The following is a 26,763-nucleotide window of genomic DNA, read 5'->3' on the forward strand; positions in this document are numbered from 1 at the left end:
GTCCTCCTCCGCAGCGCTACCAGTCCCTGGTGGCTTTAACCCTTTTGAGGACGGGATCTTCGCAGCCATCGCTTATAGGTTCCAACTGGGTTCCGGGTCGGCGGCATGTCTGGCACCTTCAACGTTGCCTAATACGAGGTCGTAAAAGGGATCCTCCATACACTTCGCCCGGAGCCGTCCATTGAGGTAGGGGGTGTCAACGTCGACCCAAGCTTCCGGAAGCATGCGAACCGACCGATCGAGAAGGTAAACGAGAGAACTGAATCCCGTGAGGTCGGCATCTTTGACCAGGCTCCTCCTCTCCATAACTGTGCTGCACCCGGTGTCCCTAAGCACTCGAATCCTTTGGTTACCAACCAAACCGGTAACTACAGGAAGCTTCTCACTTATAGTTACAGCCTTATCAGTCAAACCGGCGCCAACAACGGGAACCTTTGTCCCATTTTTTAATTCAATGTAACCATCCTCGATACATAACGATGCTGATTCTTCAGCGGTGTCTTTTGGCTTCGTCGAGCCCTTCTGCGAACAGTTCCAGCTAGTATGGCCTGTTCGCCCGCACTTGAAACATTTTGGAGGCTCTCTATTGCCCTCCATTCTGCCAACGCGGCAGGTTTCGGGTCGGTGGCCGAGGCGTGAGCAAATGAAACATTTCTGAATTTTCAGATCATTCGGCTTCGCAGCCGACTTGCTCTCGTCTTTCCTTTCGCCTCTTTGTTCACAGCTGCAACTAACTGACGGCTCCCTCTTTGGCGCTTCCGTTTTTGAAAAATTCGCCCATGCGTGAGCGTCCACGTACTGCTCCGCTCTTTCCACCAGTTCTTCGAGGATAGGGTCCTTTTTCTCTTTAAGAAAGAGCTTCAGCGGTGCCGCACAGCTTGAAAGGAACTGGTCCTTTACCATCAGCTCAAACAAAGTCTTATACTCCTTCTTGGTGCTGGAAAGCTCAACCCACCGCTCGAGGAAGTTCCTAAGCCGAGTCACAAACTGGGAGCACGTTTCTCCATTCATGGGCGATGCCCCCTTAAACTTCTCTAGGAATATTTCCTCCGTCAGCCGAAATCGCAGCATCAGAGCTTGCTTCAGCTTATCGTAGCTCGTGCAATCAGGCGCGGTCATTCGTCTGAAAACGTTTAGAGCCTCGCTGCTTAAACACAGGCTCAAATAAGTGGCCCATTGGTCCCGTGGCCAACCTTGGCTCTCTGCCGCGCGCTCAAAACGCCTCAAATATGCATCGAGGTCATCGCGCTGCTCATCAAAAACAGCCATAACTTTGTGCGGATTCACTTTGTTCCCTTTAACCACCCCTCTCTCTTCCGAGCCGGACCTGGAGTCCGTTTAAGAGACACTAGCGGGTTCCCACCTCAGCAACAACACCTCCTTTTCCTTTTCTAGCAAAGTCATTCTTTTTTTGGATTCTTCTTGTTGCCTCTCCAACTCCTCATCTCTCACACGTGCTTCGCGCTCGGTTTCCTCCTTGTGCCACGTGCGTTCTGCATTTATCTCCTCTCGGCGCCTACCCCGCTCCTGTTCAATCCAAGAGAACAGTTCTTTACCTTCGAAACCGAAGCTTTTTCCCTGCTCTACCAGATTGTCAAACTCTGCCTCTGCCATCGTCCTCAGGAAACAGTGGATATGTAACCACAAGCCCGACCCGCTCTTGAGTCCCTTCGGAGTCTCAGCCCCGACACGCGGCTGACCGGTCCTGTCGCGCGGACGCCAATTATTGTCACAACTATCGCCCGTCAACCGGCTGCTTGGTGCGAGCCGCTGAGGCACTGGGGCCGCTTTACGCTTCCCTGTGGCCTAAAAGCGAGCGTTGTACAACATTTATTTGTTGAGGTCGGTCAGCCCGTGCGTGGTGCACGTGTGTCGGTGCGTCAGTCCTCCAAAGGAACTCAAGGGGTTGATAGGTTAAAACAAATATTTACTTACAGGCAGGGAAACGCAAAAAAGGTAAAAACGAACAGCAGGAGTAGCGGAAAAAACTATACAAAATACGAAACGCGAAAAGTAGGAGATGGACAATACAAAAACAAACTCATACAACTATAAAGAACAACAATAAGGCGTACTATGCATGAAAGGAAGTAATATACAAAAACTAAGAGCTAGAAACAGAAGAAAGTCCGGCGGACAATTCACATACGGCGGCCGAGGTGATGACCCCGGTTCGGGTGGCTGTCGATGCGGCGATGGCTCGAAGGCGGCGGGCCTTGCGCGATGGAAGGCGCGTACCTCGGCGCAGTAAATCGGCCCTCCACGCCCGCAGACACACCACCCAACCTCTTCAGCTGCCTATTTCGTCCCGACTGTCTTCCCTACAAACCGGACGGGCCGGCAGAGAGCACTTTTTCTCCTTTCCCCTCATCATCGGGGCGCTTTTTTTCGACGCGGTGACGACGGGGCAGAGGGGACGCATAAACCCGCGCAGCTCCCTCGGAGAGCCGCGCGGGAGAGCAGGAGGGGACGCAAAAGATACCGTGACAGACGTCGCCGAGTTGGCCAGGCCCACCTTCAATAAAAACAGCGCACCCGTACCACCGCCCTTGGAACTTTCCACGCCTCCTGGGACGCCATTGTCGGCTTCGTTCGCCGATGGCCGAGCCCCGAGAGATACCTTGACGGGCCCCCAGCAACAGCCGTGCTATGTGCCTGCTGCTGCGCTATCCGAACGCCGCCTCTGCTCTCTCCTGATGAGACACATTCCACTGGTCTGTGACACAACGACAAGCACAGCAGTACTCCTGCGTTGACTAATGCTCTGTATTGTCATGAGAGTGCGAAAGCAAACCATTGTTATTGTTATTAAAACTATATACTGCAATTTTTAGCGTGCATTTCATGTAATGTCATGTGTGTACGGGATAGATGGTCTTCGGATTGTGCGCAGGCACTCCGCCGTCATTCTTTAATTCAAATTGGTGTGTTTTTCTTTGTGCGTGCATGTGTGTGATAACGAGGCAAATACGCCACTCGCAACGTAGCTGGTACAGGGCGTGCTGAATTCTAAACAATGGCCGCTACATGTAAGCGGTTATTCTGGCATGTTAGGAAAAGTGCAATATTTGAAGCGAATGTCAGGAAGCAGTGAATTTGGAAAAGTAAAAAATGTCCCAAAGTGATTTTCTTCTTACGGGCTACTACCTTCTCTTAATCTTTACGTATACACATTCAGCGATCGCTGTCTCGAACTCGCATGTGCGTTTTAATGCAAGCGAAGCACAAAAGGCGCCCGTGTGCTCTTCGATGTCATCGAAATTTATGATCACCAGGTGGTTGAAGTTATTCCGACGCCCTCCTACTACATTCACCTATCTTTCTTTCTTTCTTTCTTTCTTTCTTTCTTTCTTTCTTTCTTTCTTTCTTTCTTTCTTTCTTTCTTTCTTTCTTTCTTTCTTTCTTCCTTTCTTTCTTCCTTTCTTTCTTTCTCTCTTTCTTTCTTTCTTTCTTTCTCTCTTTCTTCCTTTCTTTCTTTCTTTCTTCCTTTGTTTCTTCCTTTCTTTCTTTCTTTCTTTCTTTCTTTCTTTCTTCCTTTATTCCTTTCTTTCTTTCTTTCCTTCCTTCCTTTCTTCTTTCTTTCTTTCCTTCTTTTTCTTTCTTTCTTTCTTTCTTTCCTTCTGTCTTTCTTTCTTCCTTTCTTTCTTCCTTCCTTTCTTTCCTTCTTTCCTTCTTACTTTCTTTCTTTCCTACTTTCTTTCTTTCTTTCCCGCTTTTTTTCTTTAATTCCTTCTGTCTTCCTTTCTTCCTTTTTTTTCTTCCTTTCTCTCTTTCTTTGTTCTTTTTCTTCTTTCTTTCTGTCCTTCTTTCTTTCCTTTTTTCTTTCTTTCCTTCGTTGCATCTTTCCTTCTTCCGCCCTTTCTTCCTTATGCTCCCACCTTCCTTCCTTCCCTCGCGGAGCGGTTGAGGTGTCAATATAGAAATGAGCCAGTTATCACGACTTGAAAATTGGTTTTTAGATTTTTTTTGAGACAAGGAAGTGGCGCAGTAAGTGCCTCATATATCGGCGAACACTCGAATCGTGCCATAAGAGAAGGGATTAAGGAGAGACTGTAATAATAGGAGAAGAAAGAGGTGTGGTAGTGGAGGACTCCGGAATAATTTCGACGACCTAGGGATCTGTAGCGTGAACTGACATCGCACAGCTCCTGGGCCTTTTCTGCATTTCGCCACCATCGAAACGCGGCTGCCGCGGCAGCTAGTCGTTGTCAATTTTCAATTTCTGGAGGCAGAACAAAATGCAGGAGAAAGGAATTAGTGCAGTCATGGGGCTCCAACCTAGCCTGCTCAGGTCAGTAATGCCGAAACACATCATTTCGCATACCGCTCTGGAGGCATGGGCCGCGTAGTTTCGCTGTACCAGCAGATGGTCCAACGCTCACAAAATGTCTGATTGGGGCAGATGCCACGAATAAGAGTGGGGAGGGGCGGGTGGGGGTTGGTGTAAGAGGACCGGAATACTCCTTCGCTTCAGGGAAAGCATTCCCTACCGCATACGGAACGTCTTGACAAATCCTTGCCCTTCAGCGTCCATCCTGCGCGGCTCCTATTCTTCAATACCTATATTTTGCAAAATAACATCCACTTGAACCTCATTTAAAAAGAAGTTAAATGATCCTGTGAATTGTTTCTTACAGCCCTTCCTTTCCTATAGCGGTACCTAACTACACTTGTAACTGTCGCATGCCAGTGGGCTCACATGCATTTTGTATGATAAGGACAATAAAGCCGATGTTTAGTGTGCCGCCGAAGAGCGTTACCGGAGACTTTAACAGGTCCACCAAGCGTCGGCCATGAGCCCGAAATGCTTAAAAAAACCGCCCAAATCAGAGTTGCCAACGCATGCCAATGTCTGGTTTGGTTTGGTTTAGTTTATGGGGTTTAACGTCCCAAAGCGACTAAGGCTATGAGAGACGCCGTAGTAGAGGGCTCCGGAAATTTCGACCACCTGGGCTTCTTTAACGTGCACTGACATCGCACAGTACACGGGCCTCTAGAATTTCTCCTCCAAAGAAATTCTAGCCGCCGCGGCCGGGATCGAACCCGCGTCTTTTGGGTCAGCAGCCGAGCACCATAGCCGCTGAGCCACCGCGGCGGCGTTCATGCCAATGTTTTCTGCAGCCCGGAAGGCTTCAGAGCCCATAAACTAAGTATCTCAGGAATAATGCCGTAGATAACATGAGGAGACTCTTATCGAATATATACTTTCGTTTTTAAGGTGCGTGAGGCGGCACGCACAGCTGGAAAAGAGGGCGCGCAGCGGCGATATAATCGTGAGTACCCGTTTTGGTTGGCTCCGTACAGCGTAAAAGCACAGGGACCATAGTTCCCCAAATGACATAGCTGACTGCTGGTCAATTCGAGGGTTCCTGGTTCGCGGTGTACATATGCCTTCTGGTGGACTGGTGGACGCAAGTTACTTGCGTTTACTTTCTCAGCCGCTTCGCCTTGTGAAACGAGTGGGACCCCGATATCGTCAAGCATATTACGCACACTGCAAAAGTGTTTTAAGAATTCGAGAATGTTGTAAAAACGGAAACTTCACTACAGGTCGAACCTGTTAAGCCTAGCGCACTCACACTTGGGCCTGTGCAGCAAGAAGATTGGCAAGCAGGAAGACTTTAGTTTCCCGCATCGATACTCTACGGAACATTTGGGCACGGTTACATATTGACATACTCAGTGCGAAATAACCAATGGTGCTCACTGGAGGTTCGGTATATCCAGCTGGTGTGAACTTTGCGTCCCAAAGACATATACATGGAATTCAAGGACTACAAGGGAGCTTTAGGGGTAGTGCTATTATTCTTTTGTGGTATACATCATTTTGTTATCAGCAGCTCTTGAATAGAGACGTTCGACCGGTCACGTGTAGCACATTTCGACGGAAATTACGAATGACAGATTTTATACTGCACTCGAAAGGACAGCGTATTGCGTACATTTTGAAACAAGTACTGTAAGACGGCCTCCGGATGGTCTGTGTGATCGCAACTTGCCTGGAATGTTGCATTCAGAAGATGCAACTTTATAATGGTGAAGCCAGAGCTAAAATAAAATATATTAAGCATAAGCTCACTTCACTTAATTCAATCGAACAAATCTGCACATTCCACGCCTAGTTTTCGAGCGCTGCCACGGTGGCAATATGATTGACACTAAAACCTCTTCACTGACCTCGACAGTGTTGTCGTCAATAAATTATTTTCCTTTCATTGTCATCAGCGGAAAATTACCATGAGCGTGGGTAATTTTATATCTTGTCGAACAGCATCTGAGGCCGCCTCAGTAGGTACAGACTGAGACGTGACTGTGTCATGAGCTCGGCAACAAAAGCCGCACAAGATACAGCACAGCCCAGCAGGTACACTGCGATGTACAGGTGCAGTGGTTCTGTTTCTTTCCTGTCCAGGCTGCCTCTTGTTGTTGGCGGCCGTCTCCGGTGGGGTACAGCGAGTCCAGCTTCCATGACGGCCATGACGAGACGACGGTGGTGGTACCTGCAGGCGCATGTGTCCCTTCCTTAATGTTCGTAAAAAAATAACAACAGAACGCAACAATATCAATTACCCCGCGTAACAATCCTGTTTGAATGTACTGTAGCTAATTGGCATCTGCGGACCGCGCCAAAGAGATGTGAAATTCTGAGAAATCGAACAACAGTTTCAGCAACTCTAGTTTTACCTTCTGACTGGAGACTATAGTGCTCCGATGATCGAGAGCCAAGAGAGCATGCGCAGATCAGCAAAAGAATGCTGCCAAGAACGCTAGACTGTACTCGAACAGAGGAGCTGCGAAAGCTGTTCTTTGGAGCCCAACAATAAAGAATCTTGACCTCGCACCGTTTTCATCACTTGGCATAATTTCGTCACCTGGCATTACAACGCTAGCAGCACCAACTTGGTCCGTGTCGGTGAGGTGACCGCTCTCTGAGGATACCATGAGCATGCAACCGTTCTGCAATGCCTCCTTAAAGCTTCTTATAGGGAACGATGTCGAGGCATCCGAGGCAGTTCCTGCGCCTGGTCCGCTGATAGCTCATTTGATGATGTGGTGATGCACTGGCTCAAGCACAATCGTGTTGCTTGTACTGTTGGACTAGCGTGTCCTGTAGTCTTTACGCGTTTGTGTGAACACTCTCATTAGGCTGCCAGGTACTCGCTCCTACGCCGCTTCAAGCTGCCGCGTGTGGGGCTGCGCAGCCGTATATCCTAGGGTGCCTCAATCCAGCTTTCCTGAATATATAGTAGAGTCACTAGATAAGTTACGGAAAATCCGGAGACTATAATATATCCAGGACGCTGTAGCGTGACCGGGAGAATGGCGTATACAAAGTTTGCAATCAGGGCAGATGGTTATATACGTATTTTTAAAGTGGGCTTTTCAAGCATGCCTTTCGCTTTTTTCTAAATCTACTGCTCTGTTCTACTGTCCAAGTTCGAAAAAAGAAAAAGTAGGTCGGGCTGTCCTGCCTAAACTACTTTTCTGCGCATGTACTGGAAAGCTGTTAGTATGTCACTCGTCAACAAATAGAACTTGTTGGTGTGCCTAAGGTGTGCATTGCCGCCGCGGTGGCTCAGTGGTTATGGTGCTCGGCTGCTGACCCAAAAGACGCGGGTTCGATCCCGGCCGCGGCGGTCGAATTTCTTTGGAGGAGAAATTCTAGAGGCCCGTGTTCTGTGCGATGTCAGTGCGCGTTAAAGAACCCCAGGTGGTCGAAATTTCCGGATCCCTTTCACTACGGTGTCTCTCATAGCCTGAGTTGCTTTGGGACGTTAAACCCCATAAACCAAACCTAAGGTGCACTAAAGTGTGCCTTTGTCAGTACATAAAGGGAATGCAATTGCTTTAGTTTATGCAGTTTAACACTTGCTAGCTGCTATCGACCAACCAGGCGCATTGAACCATTTCGCAGTAAATCAACTTTGGCCAAAGTCCGCAAATACTTTCATTTTGTTCTCCTCTGATGCATGTATAAATTTATCTCTATAATAATTGCACATTTTTCGTCGTTATATTTACTCCAGTCAGTCAGCGCCGACCAACAGCACGCCGGGATCCAAAACATATACCTCTTCATTGCAGTTTAAGTATGCCGGCTGCCACAATGGCTAGTCTACTTACTATCCGATACGCAAGTTTAGGTGACGCCGCATAAACGCCTGTCCCAGGTGACCCACCTGCCTCCTACGCTGCTCTCTAGGGACCACCCGCCGGACCCATCCCAGCGATTTTAAAACGAAAAGCTTTAATCCTGCCATGCTGAGCCTGAAGGCAATCTGGCTCTTAGATTTGACAACTAACGACAGGCACACCGCATGTGCAAAATTGCGCATGGCAGGTGCGTCGATCTTCATCTTGGCTACGCGTGTGGCAGTCACGTCCGCCGCTGCGCTCGTTACTGCTCGGCCGCTCCTGCTCCCCACTTGTGGCGTGGGATGTGTCACGTGATTCGCTCTTGCGCTTCGCAGTCACGTGCGACGCTGCGCCGACCGCTGTTCTGGACGCTCGCTCTTTCACTTGTCGCACGTGATTCATCACGTGATTTGCTCTCCCTCAAAACGATTGGCTGTCGCTGAAGTCTTGTTAAAATGACGATGAACCAAAGCTAAACCAGGTCTAACAATGCTTAACAGACCTTTCACTATGTATATCCTGGATCAGCTGAGTTGAGCCACATCCCCTTCTTTCACTCACAATGCCGGAACGCGATTTTCTGGTGAACGGGGCCTTTAACGCTGTCGCGTTAAAACTGATGTCCTGCTTGTTCTTCGATACCTCAGGCGGCAAAGGCTGCTTTCCGTAGACGCTAAGCTCTAAGTTAGGCATGTCCGTGGTGAGCAGCCTTGTCTAGAGCGCTCGGGCGGTGCACTTCCTTGCAAACAAATTCAGATTTTGTGGTAGCCTCTAATGTCCAGCTGCAACGCTTGCACGGAAGTAGGGCCAGATAGCCTCGTAAACAAAGCAGGCACGAAAACTTTGCCCTGTAATGAGGGGCTGCTCTCTAATTTCGGTTTTTGTTACCAAGTGCGCACTGCTCAAGCGCTCTAGACAAGGCTGCTCACCACTGTACTCTTCCACGGCTAGCACGTCGTTTCAGATCGCGCTTACAGGAATATATCTGGCACTACTCTATACTGAGTCATTTATGCCGAGTCTAAGTACGCTATGGAAAGGGACCGCTAGAGAGTAATAAAAGCGCTTCAGCTATTTGCGTCTAAGCTACACGTTAAACTACGGATGCATTAAAAGTAACGCCCAACTTCTTGTTTCGGTAAAAGAATTTTTCCTGTATCGGTAGAATACGTCCTCATAGAAGGGCCATAGCTAATTAACATATATATGTACATGTCCAGGCGCCGACCAGCTGCACCGAAGTGGCTGTCAGCATCTCGCTTATCTTCTTTAGAACGACTTACTGTATGGTTCTAGTGAGAGGCAACAGGGGTATCAATTCCAAATAGGGGGTGTTATTATGGACAATCTGCTTACCTGAGCGGGTTGAGAGCGTGCACTGCAGGCACTTGCATCATCGTCCGGGAAACCTCACCCGGTACGAGGCCCCACTGCGAAGCGACGGCTACTTCGTCGTCAGGGCAGGTTGAGAGGGTCACGTGCGTTCTATCCCTAGTTCGCTGGTAGCACTGGGAGATCTTTGTCTGGAGAACGTATCTGTTGCCACACAGTTTCTTCCACCTCACAAACATAGCGAGATCTCGTAAATAAAGTGAGCTGTGCCAGTTCACAACGGCCAGCTCCCAGTGCTTGCTTAGGCATGGACATACGCGACCACTGTTAATATTCAAGTTCATCTGCGCGAAAGAGTTGATACCTTTCACGGTTGTAGTGGTGCTGCGAATGGCGATGATAGTGGACTGAACGTAATTTCCTAACGCCATCATGCCAAGGATCCACGCCGCTATGGCCAAACCACGAAAACCTTGGGCATTTGCCAGTGACGAGGGAAGGCCTTTCCCAAGAAAAGTGGAGACGAAAAAAAGGAAAAGGTGGGAATTATTTGTGCACTGCACGTGTCTGAACGAAAAGCGCCTGCGGACGTGCAAATAAAGCGCAATCATGAATCCCATAGCAATTATGGTAACAGTGAACCAAATGAGCGAAGTACTCGAGCCGACGAAGGTTAAATTTGCTGCGCTTAGTAGAAAAGTGAAAAAGCAGAATGGTGCGGGGGAATACTGCGCATGTGGGAAAATGTCTGCCATCAACAGGGCATTGGTCCCAACTGGAACAAGCATTAGGTCGACGCGCTTGGTGCCTACGTCGTGCCAGTCACCAACTTCAGTCGCATCAATTGTGTTGTTGAGGGCCCTATAAGAGTCCATCAAGGCCAGAGCTTCAGGCTTTGTCTTATCCACTCTATCTCCACTAGCTGTAGACACTATAGCAGTGTACTTTTGGCCTCTGGGGAATTTTCCTTCTGATTTCTCGCTAAGGAATAGTCGTGAGGCTTGAACCGTTCGGCGAGTCGCACACTGCCTGAAGCGGTCCTCAGGAGCATTGATGTCATCTCTGCTCACACTGACCACTTGGCAGAGGTGCTTTGGAAACTCAAGCAGGCCGACTTCGTGCGAGTCCGCTGAAACGAACAAAAGGTTGCGCGCCTCCCTTGTCATTAAGTTTTGAAACTTAGATCTGATGTCCTTCGCTACGTGATGCCAGGAGGAGTGTATATACACTGTTCTTGTCTGATGTCTAAATGTCATCTTATTTTCGAATGAGACGCCGCATTGCATGGTTTTCCGCGGCAGAAAGCCGTTGAACTCACATTGCATTTCATCATGTGAGACGCTTACAAATTTGACCGCTATGGGGAGCTCTTTGACGCTTTTGTAGAGGAACCCCGCATGAACAGGACTGTACACGAACACTGGCCGATCAGTAGATGCTTTAGAGGCTGACATAATGCTCAGCATGGGGCCCTGCGTATCAGCTGCAACTAGAAGAAGGAAGCAAGACATAGCAGACATTTCAATCAACATAACCGACAACACATGTTCATTTTTCGCATACATTCTCCCCGCACCTTGTGATGAGCGTACTGTGAGCTTAATACCTACTCGGGAAACACTTGCAGACTGATCACAAGCTTGAACCTAGGCTTTTGTTGTGTTCAACATACAGTCGTTTCCGAATGGGGGCGTTGCATCGAAATGCTCTAGGTTTAGCAGCAGATTGGGAAATCATTGCATTACATTTTGCCTAGCTGCAACTTCCATAACGCTGGCTGAAGGCATTTGATTCCAATGATATCTTTCAAGACAGATTCTGAATAATGTATATCACTTATAAGCATGTGCTCTCCCATCCTCCTGTAGAGAAAGAAACAACTTGATGGTGTCCTACCAAATGGTGCCTCTCTTCGGTGTATCCGGTGTGAAGTTAGTGTTTGCTCGTTCCTATTTGCTTTATGAATAGTATCTCGCTATTGACGACTCACAGGAGAGGTATTATAGCATGCGGGACTGATGGATTTCTCGTATAGTTTTCGATGGTCTTGTAACCGTGATCGAATGAATCGTCCAACACTGGCAGCCTCTTTTTCGTAAATGTGTGGCGTCGATAGAGAATAAAGGAAACTTCGGGCAGCATTAAAATGAATATCTGTTGTTAAGCAATTTACCCCTTTTTAGTTGTACTGTCTCCATCAATTACTTTGAAAAATTCACTCTTGCGGACCGGGAGAAAGTTCCGATTTGCTGAAAAATTCCTGCTGCCGCAATTTCGCTCCCCAAGTATTGCCTATCGTTTTGCGGAGCAGCCAACTCACGGGTGAGCGTTGCAGAGACACGAGAAAAAGGATCAGTGCAGAGCGAGTTGAAAAACAGTACTTCACGCCAGACGTCTGTGTCGCAGTCATGCCCCGAGTAGAGCGGATGTGGAGCGTCCGCTAACACCGACGGGTAACCCATCCTCTGATTTCGCATCGGCGCGCTCGGAGTAGGAGGCCCTCAGCAAAAAACCGAACGTTGGTGTGGCAGCGCCATCTAGAGAATATCGTGAAACAGTGCAGCCTGCGCTGCGGGCAACTCTGGCATCTCTCCTTATAAACCCAGCAAAATTGATTAGCCGCAGGCTTTCTTGAACAGTACTAAAATTTTATCACTACTCACAGTGAGCACCCGCAATGACTCAATAAAGGGTTGTTTGTAAACATTCAGAGAGTTTTGTGCGATTTTGGCAGGTGGATGTTCAGCAAAGCGGACATTATGTACCTGACATCTACGGTATCCTTAACGCTGTAGCGTAAATTTGCGAACCTGAAAAAAACCATTTCAAAGCTCGTTTAGTTGAATTTTCAGCAGTCCATATTTATAAAATGATCTCCTGCGCATAGTATTTCCGCGAAAATCAAGGTAAATTATTCTATATGATGAAATGCGTGCGACGCCATGTTATGAATAGGCAAAGCCAGAGAGCTAATCCAACGAGCTATCGAATGCGTGTTTTGAGGATGGGTATATCGGGACACATTGACCGATCGAGAAAATTTAGTCAGGGCTAACTTTCCTTGTTGATGGTCTTCAGGTTCATAACGTAACTTTGTTCCGTGACATAAAAAATAAAAAAATTTGATCAGGCGATTTTAATTAAACATTCGTTTAGTTACTGATATGTTTGTTTTGGTTTGGTTTATGAGGTTTGACGTCCCAAAGCGACTCAGGCTATGAGCGACGCTGTAGTAAAGGGCTCCGGAAATTTCGAACATCTGAGGTTTTTTAGCGTGCACTGACATCGCACAGTACGCAGGCCTCTAGAATTTCGCCTTCATCGAAATTCTACCACCGCGGCCGGGTTCGAACCATTGTCTTTCGGGTCAGTGGTTACGGCGCTCGGCTGGGCCCCTTCGGGAGTCCTCTTTTCTTGAAACCCGAATGGAGATGCTTATATTATATTGTACTGTAGCAGCAACATGGTCAAGCTATTATTGATAGCCGTTTCAAACACCTTCGAAAAAACCGGCAACACTGAACGCTGTCTATAATTACAGAAATCATTTCGTGTTCTTCCCTTGTCTACACTTACCACTTTAACTATTTTATGCTGGTCTGGAACCGTTCCAGTTTACAGAGATATGTTAATTAAATGGAATAATACGAATTTATTTCAGATCATACATATTTAACAGTTGGGACCTGGATGTCATCATAACCACATGTTGCATTTAGCTTTAATTGCTGTTTCAGTTTGTCGATTTCCAACGATGTAATCACACTTAGTATATAGTTTGTCTGTGAGCCTACCCGAGTTCTTAGTTCGGTTGGGGATTGAAGGCACACTTTTGCATTAATAAAGTACTTGTTGATTTCAACTGCTAACTCTTCCCGCTGGTGGTGGTGGGGGTGGTGGTGTGACACTTCTTATTAACAGCCTTTATGTTAGGCGTTCAATAGGTCGTGGGCCAAGGTGACGAGGGTGCGTTGCAAGTTCAGGTCCCGGGAGGCAAGCCATATGGGCTACGGTGGGGGTGGCGGGAAAGGATAAGCGGGGGACTGGAAGGCTACGTGCAACTGTGTAGGGGAGTTTTCCAAGTCTGCATATGTGTGTGGGCAGTTTGGGCACTGAGGTGTGGAAGTGTGCCGGTACAGATAAATTTGGCTGGTGTACGTAGGAAATTAAACTGTATTCGGCGAAGAATGCAAGCTTCACGGATCGATAAGGATGCGTGTGGTGGCGGTAAATCAGCTAAGTCCAATTTTTGCTGCTTGTAGTATTCGTCGACAGTGTGTCCGTAAGCCCTGACCGCCTGCTCCGTCGGTGGGCTCGTCCATGGGATCCCCGGCGCCCGGTCTACAGTTTCGCAGGCAAGCTTATGAGCCAGCTTATTGCCGGGGATGCCCATGTGACCAGGGATCCACCGAAGGGTCACCGGTCGTGGGCTTAATGCTAAGAGGGCGGCATCTAAGGCCGATCAGGTAGGGAAAGGGAGGGTTCTTTCATGAAAGGCACGCAGAGCTGCCTACGAGTCTGTATAGACAACGTATTGGGGGGCGGGGGGTAGCGTGGCAAAGTGTGTGATGGCATCGGCGATCCCGTGTATTTCAAGACGAGCGTGGAGGGTGGGGAGGTGTATGGACCGGTTGTGTGAGTGCTGGTTGTAGAGACGCAAGGGCGGAGGAAGAAGGCTGCTATGGTGCCCGCGGTTTCCGTTAGACAGGCGTTTGTGTAGGCTACCGCCGCAGCGTCCAAGGGTGGCTTGTGGTTGTATGCGTATGCCTGGCGGCGGCCAGCGTGTGTGTGGGCGGACATGTTGCGTGGAATGGGTGCGAGGCGGAGGTTAGGGGGGGGGGGGGGAGATCGGATACTGCGGTGGGTCTGGGAAAGAGATGCGTGCGTAGGGAGTCTGTGATAGTATCCACCGCCCAGCTGATGAACTGGAGAGGCGGATGATATGTCTCTCACGGTGCAGGTTAAGGAGGGCTGGAAGGGGATGGAAAAGGCCTGATCTGTACAGGGTGTCTGTAGAAGCCTGAGGGGGGAGCCCTAGTGTTGCTTTGCATAATGTATTGAGGGCACGGAATATTTCGTCTTGTTGTGTACTTGTAGGGGGGAAGCAAGGGATATTGTAACGTACTTTTTGACGACACGTACTTGTTGGCAATGTCCAACCGATAACAAAGCTATCCAACGGCTCCTGGGTCTATGCGCGTATTATCAGCGCATTATTGCGGACTTTTCCACGATTGCCGAGCCGTTGAAGCGCCTCACAAGGAATACCACCTCCTTTGTCTAGACCACTGAGCAACAGACCGCTTCCTCTATGCTCCGCGAGCGCCTTCAACAACCTCCCGTTCTTGCGCAATTCGACGAAGATGCCGATACCGAGGTCCACACCGACGCCAGTAACATCGGTCTTGGCGCTGTCCTTGTTCAACACCAAGAGGGCCTTGGGAGGGTTATCGCCTATGCTAGCCGTACTCTCTCCCGCGCCGAGAGCAATTACTCCACGTCTGAAAACGAATGTCTTGCGGTCGTGTGGGCCACCATGAAGTTTCGCCCTTATCTATACGGCCACCCATTCAAAGTCGTAACCGATCACCACTGCCTATGTTGGCTGGCAAATTTGCGAGACCCGTATGGGCGCGTGGCACGCTGGAGCTTACGGCTTCAGGAATTTGACATTACTATTTTCTGCAAGTCCGGCCGGGGACACGAAGACGCCGACACACTGTCGCGTGCACCAGTTGATCCTCGCGACGCAGCGCCCGATGACGACAGCGACTTCCTTGGTACTCTCACCGCTTCCGACCTACTGACTCGGCAGAGGGCGGACTCGGACCTTCGCCCTCTCATAGACGCCCTTGAAGGTAGCGATACGGCTATACCTCGCCACTTCTCTCGACGTCTTGGCTCGTTCTGTTTGCGGCAAGGTTTATTGTACAAGAAGAACTCGAGAGGCAACGATAGACCTTACCTTCTCGTCATTCCAGCCGATCTCCGAGCTGACGTTCTTTTCGCCTGCCACGATGAGCCCACGTTTGGCCACTTGAGCTTTTCACGTACGCTCGCCAGAGTGTGGAACATGTACTACTGGCCTGGACTTTCTGCTGATGTCAAACGCTACGTTAAAAGCTGCCAAGAATGCCAGCGCCGGAAAAGGCCGCCACTTAATCCGGCGGGTTTTCTCAAGCCTGTTACAGCCCCTCGCGCTCCGTTCGACCAGATCGGCACGGACCTCCTCGGCCATTTCCCTTTGTCGCAGGGCGGTAATAAGTGGATCATACTTGCTACCGATTATTTGACTCGCTACGCCGAGACCAAGGCGATCCCTCGTGGCAGAGCTTCCGAAGTCGCGGAGTTTTTCATGCACAACATCGTCTTGCGACATGGCGCCCCTTCGCACGTGATTACAGACAAGGGGACGGCGTTTACGGCGCAGCTAATCCACCACATCTTTCGGCTGAGCTGCACAACGCACCGCAAGACCACGGCCTACCATCTGCATAGCAGTGGCTTGACAGAACGATTGAACGGGACCCTTGCGGACGTATTGTCCATGTACAGGGTCAGTCAAAAGTTCCAATGCCACAGGGTTTGCTTTTGACCAGTATAGTCGGGCAGCTGAGTTACCCTCGAAGCTCAAATCATCTGTAGAGAATAGAAGAAGGATCGTTCTACCATCTTGGAACCTTGATAGCTTTATCGGAATCTCAAGTACCAGGGTATACCAATGAAAAGCGGACCATTTGGCCTGAGAACGTTTGACCAACCTTGTACGTGGATGTCCAACACAAAACTTGGGATGAGGTCCTGCCGTGTGTCACCTTCGCCTACAACACTGCCCTGCAGGAAACTAAGCGCTTTACACCGTTCCGTCTTTTGTACGGACGTGAAGTCCAGAGCATGCTTGATGCCATGCTCCCGTGCCCAGAGGATGACCAACTCGACCCAGACGCTCAACAGTTTGCCCAACGTGCTGGAGAAGCCCGTCAGCTGGCCCGCGTGCACATCGGGCAACAGCAGAGCACCCATGCGCGCCATTACAACCTTCGCCACCGACAGGTTGACTACAAACCCGGTGACCAAGTCTGGGTATGGACTCCTGTCCGTCGCCAAGGCTTGTGCGAAAAACTACTCTGCCGCTATTTTTGCGCTTAAAGAGTGGTACGGCGTGCGAGTGACGTCAACTATGAAGTGGTTCCGGATGGTGTTGCGCAACCCCGACGCCGACAGCCCAGCTCTGACATTGTGCACGTTGTGCGGCTGAAGCCGTACTATACTCGGTGACGCAGAGGTGTTGATGTCTTGGAACGCTTCAGTTGCGGAACTTTGCTCGTTTTTTGTTTATTTTTTGTTACGTCGACAGCGCTCTTCTTTTTCATAAGGGGGCAATAATGCCACCTAGCATTGCCAGGTGGCGCATAGCTGACAACGACGAAATAGGGCTCACGCCGTGTGGAGTCTGTCGGCTTTGCTGCCCCAGCTTGCGTGGCCTTTCTGTCTTCGCTCTTGGTATTAAAGCCTTGCCACTTAGCATTGGCAGGTGGCGCATAGCTGACGACGACGAAGTAAGGCTCGCGCCATGTGGAGTCTGTCGCATGTGCCATTCTGTCGTAGGCTACAACAACAACAACAACTTTGCTGCCCCAGCTTGCATGGCCTTCTCTGTCTTCGCACTTGGTATTAAAGCCTTGCCACCTAGCATTGGCAGGTGTCGCATAGCTGACGACGACGAAGTAGGGCTCGCGCCGTGTGGAGTCAGTCGCCTTTGCTGCCCCAGCTTGCGTGGCCTTCTCCGTCTTCGCACTTGGTATTAAAGCCCCCTTCGTCAATAAGTACGTTACAATATAGTATAAAAATTTGTTCAGGGCCAACGCTTGAGCAAGGCGGCTGGCATGTGTCTCGCAGAGGCCGGCATGTTTTAGGACTACGTGGCGGAGTAAGTGTATGATTGAGTGGCATGTGCGTATGGACTGAATGATGGCAGAGGTGAAAGTGTTGGAGGTCAGTGGCATACCCAGTATGCGACAAGAGTTGACACGGGGGATGCGTTGTCCGGCTAGGGTGAGAGAGATAGAGAGGTTCATCGTACGTTGATATTTACTGCGTGTTATGAGCAGAAGTTCAGATTTCTCCGGAGCGGGGTGCAGGCCCGCTTGGGAGAGGTGTGGGGATATTGTGTTAAGTGCCTGTTGGAGTGTAGTTTGGACCTCTCCCGGTGAGCCAGTGGTGACCCACAACGTGAGGTCGTCTTCATAGAAGAGGAAATGAAGGTCGGCAATATCGACTAGGGCCCGGGCGAGCGGGACCGTGCCTAGGTTAAATAGAATGGAAGAGAGGACGGCACCCTGTGGAGTGCCACGAGTGAGTGGAACGGGGTGAGACAGTTTCTCGAGATAGCGGATACGAGCGAAGCGGTGGGAGAGGAAATCTCTTATGTAGTTGTACATGTTGTGCCCGCATTGCGTGTCAGCTAGTATGGTGAGGATGTGGTCGTGTGATATGTAGTCGAAAGCCTTGCGTATGTCAACTGTTACTAAGGCTCTGACCTGCGCAGCGTCTGCAGCATTTGTGTTAAAGAAGGTGTGTTGAAGGAGAAGGAAAAGGTGTTCGGTGGATAGTGCTCGGCGAAAGCCAATGAGGGGGGGGGGGGGGGGAGATAGTCGGTGGCCTGAAGATGAGAAGTGAGGCGGGCAAGCACCATGTGCTCCATGAGCTTGCCCGCGCTGGAGGTGAGGGAAATAGGACGGAGGTTATTGATGGTGGAGGGTTTATTGGGTTTCGGTATTAATGAGACCAGGGACGATGTCCTGTCCACTGGCAGGGTGCCAGAAGTCCAGGAGTCGTTGATGACAGTGAGAAGAAATGTTTGGCCTTCGGGAGGAAGGTTCTTGAGAGTTGTGTATGTGATTTTATCTGCACCGGGGGCAGAGTCTGTGTTACAACGTGTGAGTGCTGTGTCAAGTTCTGTGTGCGTGAAGGGAACGTCTAGTGCGGGAAGGGCTGGGCCATGATATTGTTACGAAGAAGAAGAGGGCAGTGGCGCGAGACGGAGCGCTCGCGCTATGCCCAAAGCCATTAAATCATATTATAATCTGTCATCATATCGTCCTTTTCCTAGGCTTGCCGCCTCGTAACATTTGGTGTAAGGTGCGGGTTCCTCATCGTCATCCTGGTCCCTGGAGCATCGCCACCTTCTGCTTGCCTTCGTCGTTGGCCGACAGGACCTGATTCCGCCGCCGGCTCAACCCGAGCCCGACCAGACCAGAAGCTACCAGCCGCTTCCCCCGCCCCGTCCCCAGCCCCGACCACAAGACACGACGACCAGTACCAGACGCAGCATTACCCGACGACGATCCGAATGAAGACGGCACCCCAGCCCAAGCTGTCCGGCGAGTCCTTAATCCCTGACCTTCGGCTGTGGCGACCGACCGCTGGACCTGAAGCTCCAGGGACAACCGTTCACCAGATCATCTCGTTCATCTTGGTGGCAAGCCTTTCATCTTCTTCTATCCTTTGTGATCATGGTCATCGCCACCTCATCATTGAAAATTTCAGCAATCGATCGGGACGATCGCTCGGAGGACTCGGGTCATGTTACGAAGAAGAAGAGGGCAGTGGCGTGGGACGGAGCGCTCGCGCTAGGCCCACAGCCATTAAATCATATTATCATATGTCATCATGTCGTCTTTTTCCTAGGCTTTCCGCCTCGTAACAATATGGTGAGTTTAAAGAGGATTGTGAGGGTGAGAAATAAAGTTGTTGGAGGTTAGTGAAAACCTCTGATGGAGTATGGGAGGCGAAGAGGCGTTCGAGATGGGTGTGGGATGAGTTTGAGGTCCGAGAAGGGAGCAGAGAAGGTACCATAATGATTTTTGACGTAAAGTTCCGTCTAAGCGGTCGCATGTTCGTGTCCAGTGTTCGGTGTCCAGTGTCTTGCAGTGGGAGATAATGTTGTTGCGGAGTGCTTGTATTCTGTCGCGGAGCTGTGTTCTGTGTGGTTGTGGAGCTAATGCGCGTTGGAGACGTTTTCTCCGCTTCCACAGTCATAGAAGGTGAGGATCAGGGTTGTAACGGGGGGTAGGATTGGAAATTTCACGTGTGGCCGCGACTGGTTGTTCCTTAGATAAGCGACCTATGAAGTGTAGTCGGAGGGGTGAGACGGGGGTGGGGGTAAGGGTCGGCAAAAGTCTGACCACGAAGTGTGTCGCACCTTCGCCCTGCGTCGGGGGTGTTTTATGGGTATGTTGATAACAAAGATGGAATGGTCACTAAGTAGGTATCTGTCAGTATTGTGCCAAGTAATATGTGGAATGTGTAGAGCGAAGGCCAGGTCGGGTGTGGTGTCTCTGTGATAGAAGGAACGCTGCCTAGTGGGGAGTAAAAAGTCATTCAGCAAGGAGTAGTGTCGAGAGTATATGTGATTGTGGGGTAAGCGTCCTACTTTATGTGTGGTTCTGTAGCCCAACTGTGTGTGTGGTGCGTTGAAGTTGTCTGCCACAAGGAGCGAGGAAGTGATGGTTTGGAGGAAGCCGAAAAGGTGGAGTAGGAGGGAATGTTGTTTAGGGGTGTTGTAGAAGTTAACGAGAATGGTGGGAGGGGATGTAGGTACGAGGAAGCGTTCGATGGCAACTAGATGCTGTGTGAGTATATCGAGAATTTGGTCGACTGAGAATTTGAGGTCTCTTCGGATATATGTTGAGACCAGTGGTTTTCGATCCGTAGAACTCGCGGGAATCGCTCTGTATCCGGGAGGTTGCGTTCACCTCTGGTTTCCTGGAGTAGGAGACCAGAGGGGGGGGTGGGGAAGGGTGAGGAGATTTTGGAAAGGGGCGTACGTGCCGTGCGCATGCATCGGCATTTCCACTGGAGGAAGCTATGGAATGGGGGTGTGTCATAATCTGATGTGTTCTCAGGGTTGCGGCTCTGAAGACGGCCACTGGGCTTTTTTTTCTTTCTGAGGAGTTGGGAGTCAGATGGTGAGGAGACGGCTGTAAGTGTATGTTGGATTTGTGCATATGAATTCCGCCTGCTTGGCGGCGGCGTTGGAGAGTGTAGTGACTAGAGCTGTGAGTTGAGTTATCTGCAGTGTTTGGCCCGGATTTGTTGTTCCAGGGCTTCTTGTCGTTGTGGTATGGTGTCAAAGAAGGAGGCGAGGTGGCTCATGCATGTCTCAAGGGCCTGCATGTCTTCCCGCTGAGAACATGGTTGTTTACTAACATCTCTTTCATTGGAGTGGATTTCAGACCTTCTCCCGTAAGGGCGTTTGCTTGTTTAAATATTTTCGCAGGATTGCTTCTTATTTTTCAAGCATGGTTTCATAATACATTAACCTGGACTTCTTTATATCCGCATTTAATTTGTTTGAAATTGCATGAACTCGGGAAAAATGTCGCCGTCCTTAGTGGCAAGGAATCAGTGAAGTATTTTCTTTGAGTTGTTATTCTTTTTATGGGGCGTTAATACTTCACGGTTTCCATATTTTGCTATTACGCTTCTTTGGTTTCCGAAGCGGAAAAAGAGAATTATAGCAATCTGTGAATATTTGTACGAACCTTTCAAGCGTCATGTTCGCTTCAGGCACTCGCTACATGGGAGACAAATCCGTTTGTTGAACTGAAACAATCAAATCATTTAGTGATAGCTCATTATATTTCTATGCTGGAAAGAAAGAATATATACCTTATGCGATAACCAATGTTTGGCGTATGGACAAAAAATTGAATTTGATAAAGCAAAAACTGGCGTACAATCACTGAATCAGAGCAATATCATCTTCTGTAGCAACTTGGATGATATCGGATGATCCGTGCTTCCGCGCAAAGGTTTCGCCCCTGCTTGTCCAGAAAAATATCCATGTTACTTGTTTCTTTGCAACAGTAGCACCAAAAAGTTTTTCGATTTGCCTCGTCAAATGTTCATTTGTGTAAACAGGGACACTTTAATTACTGATATCAAGGTCAGCTGTGGAAATTTCCTTCTTCTTGGTTTTGGCAAGCTGTGCACTCCTCTTTGAACGACTTACAAACCAGACGACAATATTCTTACCACTTTCATTCATTGTCGGCACTCTGTGGCAGACATCGATATCTGCGCCATGAATGGTTTCGCCCACCACTTGACCTTTTTTTTTTTTTTACAATAGTAGCCATGTCGTGTTCTTCGGGAACACCCTTCACTTCCAAGTCATGGCCCCGATGGCGCTGCTCGAGCTCATTAAAACGTTTTTCAAGCCTTCGGTTTTCGACCTTTAGCTGTTAATTTTGGTCCGTAAGTATTTGTATTTCCTTTAAAAAGGGCCTTGACCTCGCTCTCTATTTCGTTGACCTTTTCACAAGTGTCGATACAGAAACGAATGCTGTCTTTGAGTTCCGTGATGCCTGCACGCATCTCTCTGCGCATGTCTGCTAACAACTTATCAATCTCAGCTTTCCCTGTCATGACTGCCAACCTACACTTACAACCAATTTACAACTGAAGCCTGGAAAAAAACAAAACTTTCACAGCCAACAGTTGGCAGCATCAACGACGGCAGGATGACGAAGCATTTTACTAAAGTAAAGCAAAGGAAGAAGCACGAGCCAGCCAAACAGATTTTCATGGTTATTGAACTTCCTTAGTCTATAACTGCCACAGGCGATGTGATCAGCGTTTCCGAAAGACACCGCACACTGTCCTGAAGCGCCACTGCAATTACTAATTTGACGTATTTGAAACCAGGCGGCGTCCCTGACAATGCAGGTGCTGGTGCTTCGAAAAGGCAGCTTCGCCTTTATGATCACAAACTGGCGATGTAAATCTGCCGCGAAGCCTCCCGCAGGATTTCAAAATGGCCGCCGGCCGCCAACTGCAAAAACAGATGTTCACGGTTACTGAGCGTGCATAGTCCATTGCTACCACTGCCGAAGAATGTTTATGCCGAGCGAAGTGAGCTCGCCCAAACCAAGCGAATGCTTTTGGAGTCAATGTATTTGAAGCTAATCGTGTTACACTGCGCGCATGGTTCTAAATGCGAACGTCAGTCCTTCAAAATGAGTCTAAATATGGCCATATTACAAAAATATTACTCATTCGACGAAAGTTAGGAGCTTCTGCTTTTAGTTTATATTTATCGCATTGAAGTGCGGCCTGTGAATTAATCGCCGGAAAGCTATGGCTTATGACGGCGAGTTATTGCGGTTAGGTTTGTGCGAAAATGTTTAAGTGCAATTATCGCAGAGTGGTTCTAGTCTCTTGCAAAATACAATGTTGAGCAAATTTTTCAGACAGATACCAGAAATAAACTTTACGTGGTGTTTTTCTGGTCCGAAAGAAACGATATGCTTCCCTTTCATAGATTATCAGTATCTATAACTCTTCGCTAAGCACACAGCACTCCGCAATTAGGGAAGCGAAATAGTTAAGTGCATATGATTTTCAGGGTTATATTATAATCCGCTCCAGAGGCTTGCGTATCGCATAAGTTGCATATATTTCCCTCTCAATTTTCGCTTCATAGAAAGAGTGTGCTTGTAAGGGCAGGAACAATTACACTTAGCCTGATAGCAGCCTTACCAGGCTGACAACGACGTACAGTAGTCTAATTTGGCCAAGTAATAATGACCAATCAGCGATATGACCGATCTGACGTAGGCTTCAAGTATAACATAAAAAAAGAATGTATACAGTCGTGTCCACTTACAACGAACCTGAATATCGCGTGTATTTAGTTAATTGTATATGATGTTCGTAGAACGTGGTTGTTCCGTACAACAACCGAAAATATGAAGTGCGCCAGTAGTGGTGCCTCTTTCTTAAAAGAAAAGATTGCGTTATGCGCGTCTACCTGTTCAATGCAGTCCATTACGCGGCTCTTTTCAGGCTCTCCACGGCGGTAATGTTTTCCTCGCTAGGAAACGTGCTGCCAACAATGAGTTTTAAGCACGGGATGTAAATGATCCTGTTGTAAGTGTCCACCGCTTACCTTGCTCACCTAATGGACAGAAACGTGGAGGCTAACGAAAAGGGTTCAACTCAAGTTAAAGACAATTGAACGCAACGATCGAGCTATGGAAAGGAAAATGAGAGGTGTAACATTAAGAGACGCGAAAAGGGCAGAGTGGTTGAGGGATCAAACGCGAGTTCGTTACATCCTAGTGGAAACGAAGCGACAGAAACGGGCTTGGGCAGTGTATGCAATGCGAAGGCAAGATAACCGATGGTTCTTAAGTGTAACAGACTGGATTCCACGAGAAGGAAAGCGTAGCAGAGGAAGGCAAAAAGTTAGATTGGCGGATGAGATTAGGAAGTTTGCGCGGACACGGTGGCCGCAGTTGGACATAGTTAATTGGAGAGACATAGAGAACTCTTTGCCCTGCATTGGGTGTAGTCAGCCTGATGATGATGATTGAAGTATTCATGGCAGCTTATGGTCGCATTAGTCAGATTCCTAGAGGTAGAGGAGTGCTCGTGTTTGGCTTTCAGCGGCTTCGTCAGAGCACGCGGCTCAGCCATGTTGTCGGCAAGAACGCAGTCATCATAGGGATCACGTGGCCAGCTGTGTATCGACGATTAGTTGCCACAAATCTACATGCGTCTGATCACGTGTGGTTTCAGGAGCTTCATCTGTCGTTCCTAGGTTCGTGCAGCAATGAAAGTAGCGCAGCGCTCGTGGCACACAATGTATCAGCTGCGCTGTCCGCTCTTTGACACTTCCTGCGCGTGGTAGCAGCGCAAAAGATGGAGCCGAGTGGGCAAGCGGCATATACCACGTGACCAGCAAGTCCGCCAAGGTATTCGAAATTTTTAACGGTACTGTTATTCCATCCGTGACCATGGCCAGTAGCTTCGTTTTCGAATATGCTTCTGTGTCGCCCTGCTGCTCTCCGTCTTCCACATCGGATGCTTTGCCAAGATGGCGAGCGCGCAGGTAATCATCATCCTTGCTGGCCATCTACGCATACTTGGACGGCGGTTACTTACTGTTTACGGTGCCTACTCCTTCGCTGTAGCCGAGTGGTGTGGTCGAAGGTTTCTCTTGTATTGAAACCGATTGCCATTCAGGTCATTCATATTTTGACGGTAGCACCACACTCGTTCGTAATAAGCCTGCGTTCGTTACATCTGTGGCCGTTAAAAGTGGGCTCCACAGTAAGCGCTTTACATGTGACTTTAAAAAGTGATTAACGTAGCCAGAAGAAAACACGAAAACAATTTTATATAATAGAGGGAACCAATTTGTTTGTTCAAACCGCATTCTGCATGGTAGCCTGCGGGAATATGAAACCGTTGGGAGGCTGCATTCAGTTGTGTGGATAGCAGCGGCATGTTTGTTTTCATTTGGCACCGCACCTAACGCCATCGTCGCTGTGTTTCAGACCCAGCGCGGCAAAGAAGCTTAACTGTTGAAGATGCCTAGAGGATGTCGTGATCCAGCAAGACACGCTCAATGGAGACAGTTTTTGCCTTCACTGCAGCAGTGGGTGATAGCGTGTTCAGATTTCTCTCTTAAAGGCCGACCAAAATCAGTTCAATGAAGCCGCGAAACAAACAAGTAATCGGGAATGCGTGCCATACACGCGCGCATAAACACTCCTCGCTAGCAGACGACGTGAGTGCGCGTCCACTCTGAGGAGGGTTCCCCGCAGTGCCGCAAGGTGACGACTCTGCTCGATCGCGTAGCCAACAGTTCGATCGCAAGATGCACGAATTATCTGCCCTCTGTCGAGCTCTGGCGTCACTTACTACTCTCAGATTTTTATTTGCTCAATAGACGGCAGCATTATTAAAGGCACAAAATCATTTTCAGGCAATGCATACCACAATTTACTTGCAATCGTAGGTCTAAACTCGATTTTTGTCATGAAGGCCGCAATTGAACTTGTTAAAGTCTCTTTAATGGCCTCTCAATTTTAACATTTACCGCTTAAGGACATAAAATGCCGAGCAGCTGCTGAGGACGATGAGATTAATAGCAAACAAAAGCACGTCACATTTTGCATTGCAGTAGCTAAGGAAAGAAAGATCAGAGGCGACCAAAAGAAGGAACACTGACGTCCAAAAGAGAATAGGCAGCTAGACGTCAAGACTCCTTGTAGTTAAGAATCCTGAGGTGCTGACCATGAGGTCGGGAGCGTTCTTTGACTACGTCTTCACCAATGTGGTTTCAGAGGTGATGCTCTCAATTTCCTACGTCAGTTATCATTTCCTGCTTCTTTGTACTTGAATTCTAGGAGAAAAAAGAAAAAAAAGTGTGATTTAGAAATGTTGGATCAAAAACTCCTTGCCCATTTTAAATGACTTTCTTGTTTTAAGAAATCTGCCGAGACCATCAGCTTTTATGGGAGTTTATGGGCCAAAAGCAGGGTGTCGAACCATAACCGAGCCTTAACCTGAAACCGGAACCAAGCCCGTAATTCTACCCGGAACCAGCACCGAACTGAGCCCATATTTTTTTTTTTGCCATCTTAGAACTGAAACCGGACCGGAACGATTCAAAGGAACCGTTCCGACCTCGTTCGGGGCTTGGTTCAGTCCGACTTTTCTAGCACCCCGGCATGCGTTTCTTTTTATTTCAGGCAAAATGAGATGAGCCAGCGCGTCTATATACCCACCGAAAGCTGTCCGTGCCAGACAGAGTGAAAATGGCACCCAGTCTAAACGACCACAAAATGAAGGGGGTCAGGTGGCTAGGGAGAAAGTTCATTGGCACATTTGTAATTTGCTTTTGGTAATTCTAAAGCATTGTACGCCCCACTGATGTGAAATCTTAAGTTTATTGAAGTCTTCCCTTCCACATGTTCGCGTAGAATTTAACGCGATAGAGTTAAGGAGTTCGTGTCGCAAAAAATCCGGCGTCGGCGTCCTCGACCATTGGCGGAAAATCCACGAAAAATCCCCAGAGAAGCAACCTAGGAGGCAGTCCGGCTCCGTTGGTCACGTGACCTTATGGCGTCATCATAAGCTTCCCCCCGAATTATGGCAAACTGCGCATCGTGGCAGCTGGCAGTTTATTGACTGGTTGCTCCAAGTTGCTCGCGAAGACCAACCTGGGTTGCACAGTCCCCACCGCTGGCAGCGCCTGGTATCGCACGGCGGTCGTCGCGCATTGCGCAACCGCTGCTCCACTGTGCCAAGAGCGCTATGAGGACTCCCAGGGATCTATGAATGTTAATTAAAGAATGACGAGTTTCCATATATGGGCATTAATACGTTAAGCTATCGCAACGTACTCTTACGGCGAAGCTTAAGTGTGCCCTCCAACTTTTTAATCGAATTGTTCGAACTGCTCTTACTCATAAAACACCCAGTAAGAACGGCTTCCCT

The sequence above is a fragment of the Amblyomma mixtum genome, chromosome 5 (genome assembly GCF_055824585.1).
Source record: "Amblyomma mixtum isolate Tamu chromosome 5, ASM5582458v1, whole genome shotgun sequence".
NCBI classification, from domain to species: Eukaryota; Metazoa; Arthropoda; class Arachnida; order Ixodida; family Ixodidae; genus Amblyomma; species Amblyomma mixtum.